The 6,000-nt window shown below is 32.3% G+C and overlaps 1 protein-coding gene across 1 annotated transcript in view; it reads left to right on the top strand.

Annotated features, from left to right (window-relative positions):
* Positions 1 to 570: 570 nt before the first annotated feature.
* TRAF3IP3 (TRAF3 interacting protein 3) overlaps positions 571 to 6,000 on the top strand; it is a gene marked incomplete in the record, with an annotated part of 485,039 nt that continues 479,609 nt past the window's right edge. Inside the window, 1 exon segment of the mRNA XM_053706644.1 lies at positions 571 to 732.

Here is a 6,000-nt window from a genome sequence, read left to right as displayed (position 1 = left end):
CACTTTAATTAAACTTTACAAACAAGCTTTTTTAAAAAAAAATACTTACCTTTTTGTTAAGGTAAACAGACCACCGATCCTCCGCCCTCTTCTTCTGTATTTTGCAACTCGATGACGAATCCGGCTTCCTCCAATCATTGTGTGCCCCCATTGGCGTCCAGCTCGTGGTGCACACAACGATTGGAGGAAGCCAGATTAGACATCAATCTGCAAAATACAGAAGAAAAGTGGGCGGAGGATCGGCGATCTGTTTACAGTAACAAAGAGGTAAGTATTTTTTTTTTTTTAAAGCGTGTTTGTAAAGTTTAATGAATTTAAAGTGTCCCTGTATTTTAAGAGTATTTTTTTAATACTGGGCTTTAATTCGTTATACTTTACAATGACTTTAAAATTGAAATGTTGACCTTTCTATACCTTTAACTCTGAATTAAAATAACTAAGTTGCTGCAATAAACCACAAAACATTACATGAAGCAAACATTGGTTATCTTTAACCAGAAGCTGTGACTGTTACCATTGACAAGGAGAGAGGAAAAGAATATAGAGTAGGCGGAAAGACTTAGTATTGTGGCTTTCTTAATTTCCTGTTTTCAAAAAAACACGAAACACTGCAAAGTGACAACAGGCCGGCAAAGATATACTGCATGTGATCCCTCTGAACACTTTTACAGCAACAGTGAAAACAGGACAGGTGTTTTTTAGCAAGCCGCGCATTGTACAGACGTTGAACAGGTAAGTAAATATTTCAGTATTTGTAGAAACAGCACTGTGGTTCACTGTGACACTGGTGTAATTCACTTATATAATAGTGGATGAATTGATAATTTAGCACTGAAGTGGTTAATACAGTCATTGGTGGGATATTAAGCGTGTTTAGTCCATGCTTGGTAAACAACTCTTTTTTGCAACCATAGTTTATACAAAAGTATACTTATATAAAAAATGCCATTTTATTAAAATTAACTAAAACTGCTAACAAATTCAATGAAGCAAACAGGAAACAAATTATAGTTAATTATAATGACTCAATTTCCTGGCAAGCAGAATGTCATAATTTTCTTGAACAAGTGGTCAAAAACATTTGTATTAAAATAAAGAAAAAAATCCATAGAAAATGTATTGTACAAAACAACTTTGTACGTTTTAGAGCAAAAATAGTTGATTACAATGGTAAACTGCGATCTATCTCGTTATAAAGCACAAATCAGTAGTGTATAGGTTATCTGAATTAAAAAAAACAAACAACTATTTGAATGTGTTAATTTACTTTCTTATTTTTAAACTATATTACAATAAAATATGTTACATTTACTACAACTTTTTTTGTATTAGGTGTACACTCATTTGTAGCCAAATAGAGGCTCTGGTTATAAAAGGAAAGATTTTAATACTGTAAAATGCCAGTGTGTTTTTTATGATATAATCCAATAAAGAAAAGTACTATTCATTTTAGACAGCAACCACTGGGACTTTATCAGTTGTGTGGGGTGTGAAAATTGCTAGCTCATGTTAAAAGTTCCACAGTCTGTTGTACACAGATAAAAGTTGCAAGGATTATATACTGCATGTCACTGTCACACAGGCCCCTGGCAAAGCGTCATGTGGACAGCACAGCTCCTATTTATATTTATGCTTTAAGGGTGAGTGTTCAGTCTTTCCTGAAATATATATATATATATATATATACACACACATATATACATATACATACACACACATATATACACATACATACACACATATGTAAACCTTTAGTAGGTGTATGGTGTAGCACACTGGTTTTCAAACCTGTCCTCATGCCTCCCCAACAGGCCAGGTTTTCCGGATTACCTTGGATGAGAGCAGGTAAAATAACAATGTTTATTAATCACCTGATTATTTCACCTGTGCTCCAGGCCAGAAAAAAAAATGTGGCCTGTTAGGGAGGCGTGAGGACAGGTTTGAAAACTAGTGGTATAGACATTTAGCTAAAATGCTATTAGATAAAGGTAATTTAAAAGCAATTGTATAGGTGTAGAGAATTAGTAGAAAATACTCATTTAGACAAACAAATCTCATTTATCTCCAATAACTCCTGCAAACACTAGGTTGGATCTCACTAGCAACTAGGTTATACTGCCATAATCTTGATTAGAGATTTCATTAAAACTACTAAACAGGGGACTTTTGAAGTAGTAATTAGGGATGCACCAAAATTTCGGCCGAAAATTGCATTTTTGGCTATTTCGGTTTTCAGTTTTTTTGCCTGTTAATTTCGGTAAAATTATTGTGTAGCATGTTTCAAATTTGTTGCTAGCCTAGAGCTGCTGTTTAAGTTTATTACTTGACTTACTGTTCTGCATATAATGAGTTTTCTAGGACTATACTTTATTTGGATAATTGGTAAAAAAAAAAAACCTGTTAAATATGATTCTGTTACATAGAACTAAATGAAGAATAATACAGTATATTGATATTTATAATTGTTTTAAGTAGGGATGCACCAAAATTTTGGTTGCAGAAACATTTTGGCCGAAAATGGCATTATTTTTTGCCTGGTTTTTTTTTTCTTGGTAAAGATATTTTTGTCCAATTTTAGTGTGTTACCTTCAATAAAAGGGTGGGCTTTTTTTATTGGCTCTAATTATGCAAAAAAATAAAATAAAAAAAATTAATTTGAAAAAATACATTTTCGGTATCAGTTTCGGTTTTCGGCCAAGTGCATCCCGGATTTTCGGATTCGGTTTCGGTCCAGAATTTCCATTTCGGTGCATCACTAGTAGTAATAACAGTAATGAAGACATTACATATAGAAATATTACTTTTATAAGTATAATAACAAAGAAGGAAGAAAAAAAAAAGAAAAAAGATATGCATTGCAATACTAGGCAATGCCCTTAAAGGGACATTGCAGCCAAAATTGGAATCCACATGGATGCATTTCAGTTATGTATAGAAGCATTTTTGTAATATAGATGTATTAGCAAAAATGCTTCTAATAAAAGCTATAGCCGTTTTAAACGTGTATTTAAGTAAACACCGTGCATCAGCATTTTAAACACAGCACTTACTCAGATAGCCTAAGGTGCTTGTACCACTTAATTTGTTAATTGCGGACATGATACAAGCCCCACTGGGTCACTGAGTAGCTGCAGTATTTAAAATGCTGGTGCACTGAGAATATCTAGCTATGTTTCACATGCACCTGCATAGAAAAATATTTATACATGTATATAGCAAATATTTTTCTATTCAAAGATTTAATTCATCTATGTGCATTTAAATTTTGACTAGAATGTCTCTTTAATTTCAGCAGCACACTGTTTCTATAGTAGATTTCAAAACACATGAAAGTGTACTTCTAACCATTGGTGTTTTAAATGATACAGTATATGGCTATATACAAACTGCTGTAGTTTTACAACATGAAATCTTTAAATAAGACATTTTGATCATCTATATTTATGACAGATCTCCTTTAGAACCTAAAACGCTCTTTATTTTATGTTGTATCGCTGTTTAAAGGGACAGTGTCGCCCAAATTGAATAAATTAAGTGAAAATAGGCTATATATATATTGTGTTTGTTATTTTATCTACATAAATTTTTGATTTTGTATCTCTTGCTGTTTTGTGTTAATGTGTGCACTAATACAGTTCTCTAATGGCATATAAACATAGTAGATATGAGTACTATAATGGACTAACATTCATTCAAAGCTTATGCAATATAGCATTGTTAGCAACACAAATTTCTCTACCTCTGAATAAGCCTTTAAGTTTATGCAATGCAACATATTGATCAATGAAGACATTGCATTTAAAATGTGTATCCAAAGTTTTTTTTTTGGAGGGTTAATAATACAGTATACCTCTAATTTAAAAAATAATCTCTCTCTTTTGTTATATGGTTAGAAATTACCTCAAAGTATAAAATGAATACACATTGTCTTTAGAATAACTGTCTCTTTAAGGTAATTGTTCAGTCATATGCATATTTTTTTAATCTTTTTCATGTTTTATTGATAATCTTGGAGAGACAATTATGATTTTTTTTTAACACATCAGTGTTATTACTAAGCCACATACTAACAAATAATTATTTTAGCTCAGATAGTTTCTCTTTAAACTAAAAATGTTTTACATTACAAAACATTTACCTCGGCATACATATGCAGTTGGATGATCATTGAATATATACACGTCCATTTTTTGTTAGATAAAACAGGTGATCCATGATTTAATTTCATTTTGGATAGACTTGTTTTTGTCAATAAGCTCCCTTTGTACAGTAAATTAGGTTGCATTGCTGCAAAAGGTCAGAATTACACGATTTGCTGGAAAACAAGAACTGTGTGCTACAAAATATACAGGTTTTATGAGGTCAATTTGAGCACAAAAGATTTTTTGAAAAAAATAAGCTTGGTGAACAACAGGTTCTTTTATGTTTCTACACAAATATCATTTATAGACCCTCTTTCTCATACTGTGCTGAAAGATCCCTGCCATTTTATAATTAGTACTGTTTTATAAACACTAAGCAAAATTTTGCAGTACATGAAAATACAGCTGCAGTTTTCTCAATGTATATGAACAAGAGCCAACATGAAGCTTCCACACCCATCTGTCAGACACCTATCAGAATCCACACACGGAGGTCACATGACCTCCTAAATGAATTAAAGAAAAACATGCATTTTGTGTTTTTGGAAGAAAGAGCAAATTAATTGCTTAATAAATACTATTTTCTTACGTAAGGAAGGACTGATTCAGAGGTGACAAGACACTTTCCTGATAACTGAAAAGTAAGAAATAGTTATACTTTGTATTATTAAAATGCTTTCTATGTACACTTTTAAAAGATAAAATACAGTATGTTCAGGGTGAGGCTGCTTAACTAGTTAGATTAGATTTTTTTAACTGTATTGTGTGTATTGCGCACAGAACTGTAATATGGAAATGGAAGTTAGGTGACTTTAAGAGAAAGACTCTCATACTACAGTATCTAAAGAAACGAATGTCTATATTACTACAGCAAATAAGGGACTTTGTAAATGTATTGGTAACTTGTGAAACTAAGCATTTCTTTTAGTTGTATCATTTTGAAACATTATTACTTTAACGGTTGCAAGGTGGAGTAATCTCATATTTACATATGGCTTTCCACCCATAAGGTATTTTAAGGTACTTGACGTCATGAAAACAAAGTCTACAAATAAAGGTACTGATGGTGAAATTTATTTTAATATTTATATTCACTTCTGTCAGCTCAGCTCTAGTTTCTGAGTAAGTAGTCTAATGAGAATAGCTGGTATTTATTTTATTTCGCTAAAAAAAAAAAAAATGTAATAGGCTAGACTAGAGGCACCAGTAGCATCTATTTTGTACTTCAGTTGCTTTAAAAGTCAATGTGCTGCGGCTGGAGAGCCCCAGAATCCTTTAAAAAAAACGAAAAAAAAAAACTGCGCAATACAAATTGCATTAAAAAAGTTAGTATTTTGTTTTTGTTTTTTGCTATAGTATGATGGACTTAGCTAAGTTAATAGTATTATTAGTTAATATCCCAATACTTTACACTGATGAATACGGCATTTTCTACAAAACAATACAGTAATTCAGGAAGTATAAAATTCCTCGTGGACTGGAGACAATTTATACCTCTGCATTCGTATTGGTTTCTTTGCGCTGCCAATCTACATGTCCCGCCCCGCAATTTAGGTAGTTATAGTCCTAGAACCACATATCCCATGAGCCTTGTAAATTCATGAGAGATGCATAGGGCGAGCCAATCAGCGGTTAAACGGAAATCTGATGACACAGCTCTAATGAGTATATAGAGAAAAACTTTAGCCTTAGCTGTTTTGAGAGCAGCTGAAGCAATATACTGCACTAATGAGGTATTTAAACATTAATGGTTGTTAGTTAACCCCATCACTGCCACCTGTTAACGTTAGCACAGACATTATTATGCACAGTTAAAATGTTTGTTTCTGTTAATCAATTTACATATAGCTCTGATACC

Source organism: Bombina bombina, chromosome 3 (assembly GCF_027579735.1).
Source record: "Bombina bombina isolate aBomBom1 chromosome 3, aBomBom1.pri, whole genome shotgun sequence".
NCBI lineage: Eukaryota > Metazoa > Chordata > Amphibia > Anura > Bombinatoridae > Bombina > Bombina bombina.
This window is presented reverse-complemented; position numbering and strand designations above follow the sequence as displayed.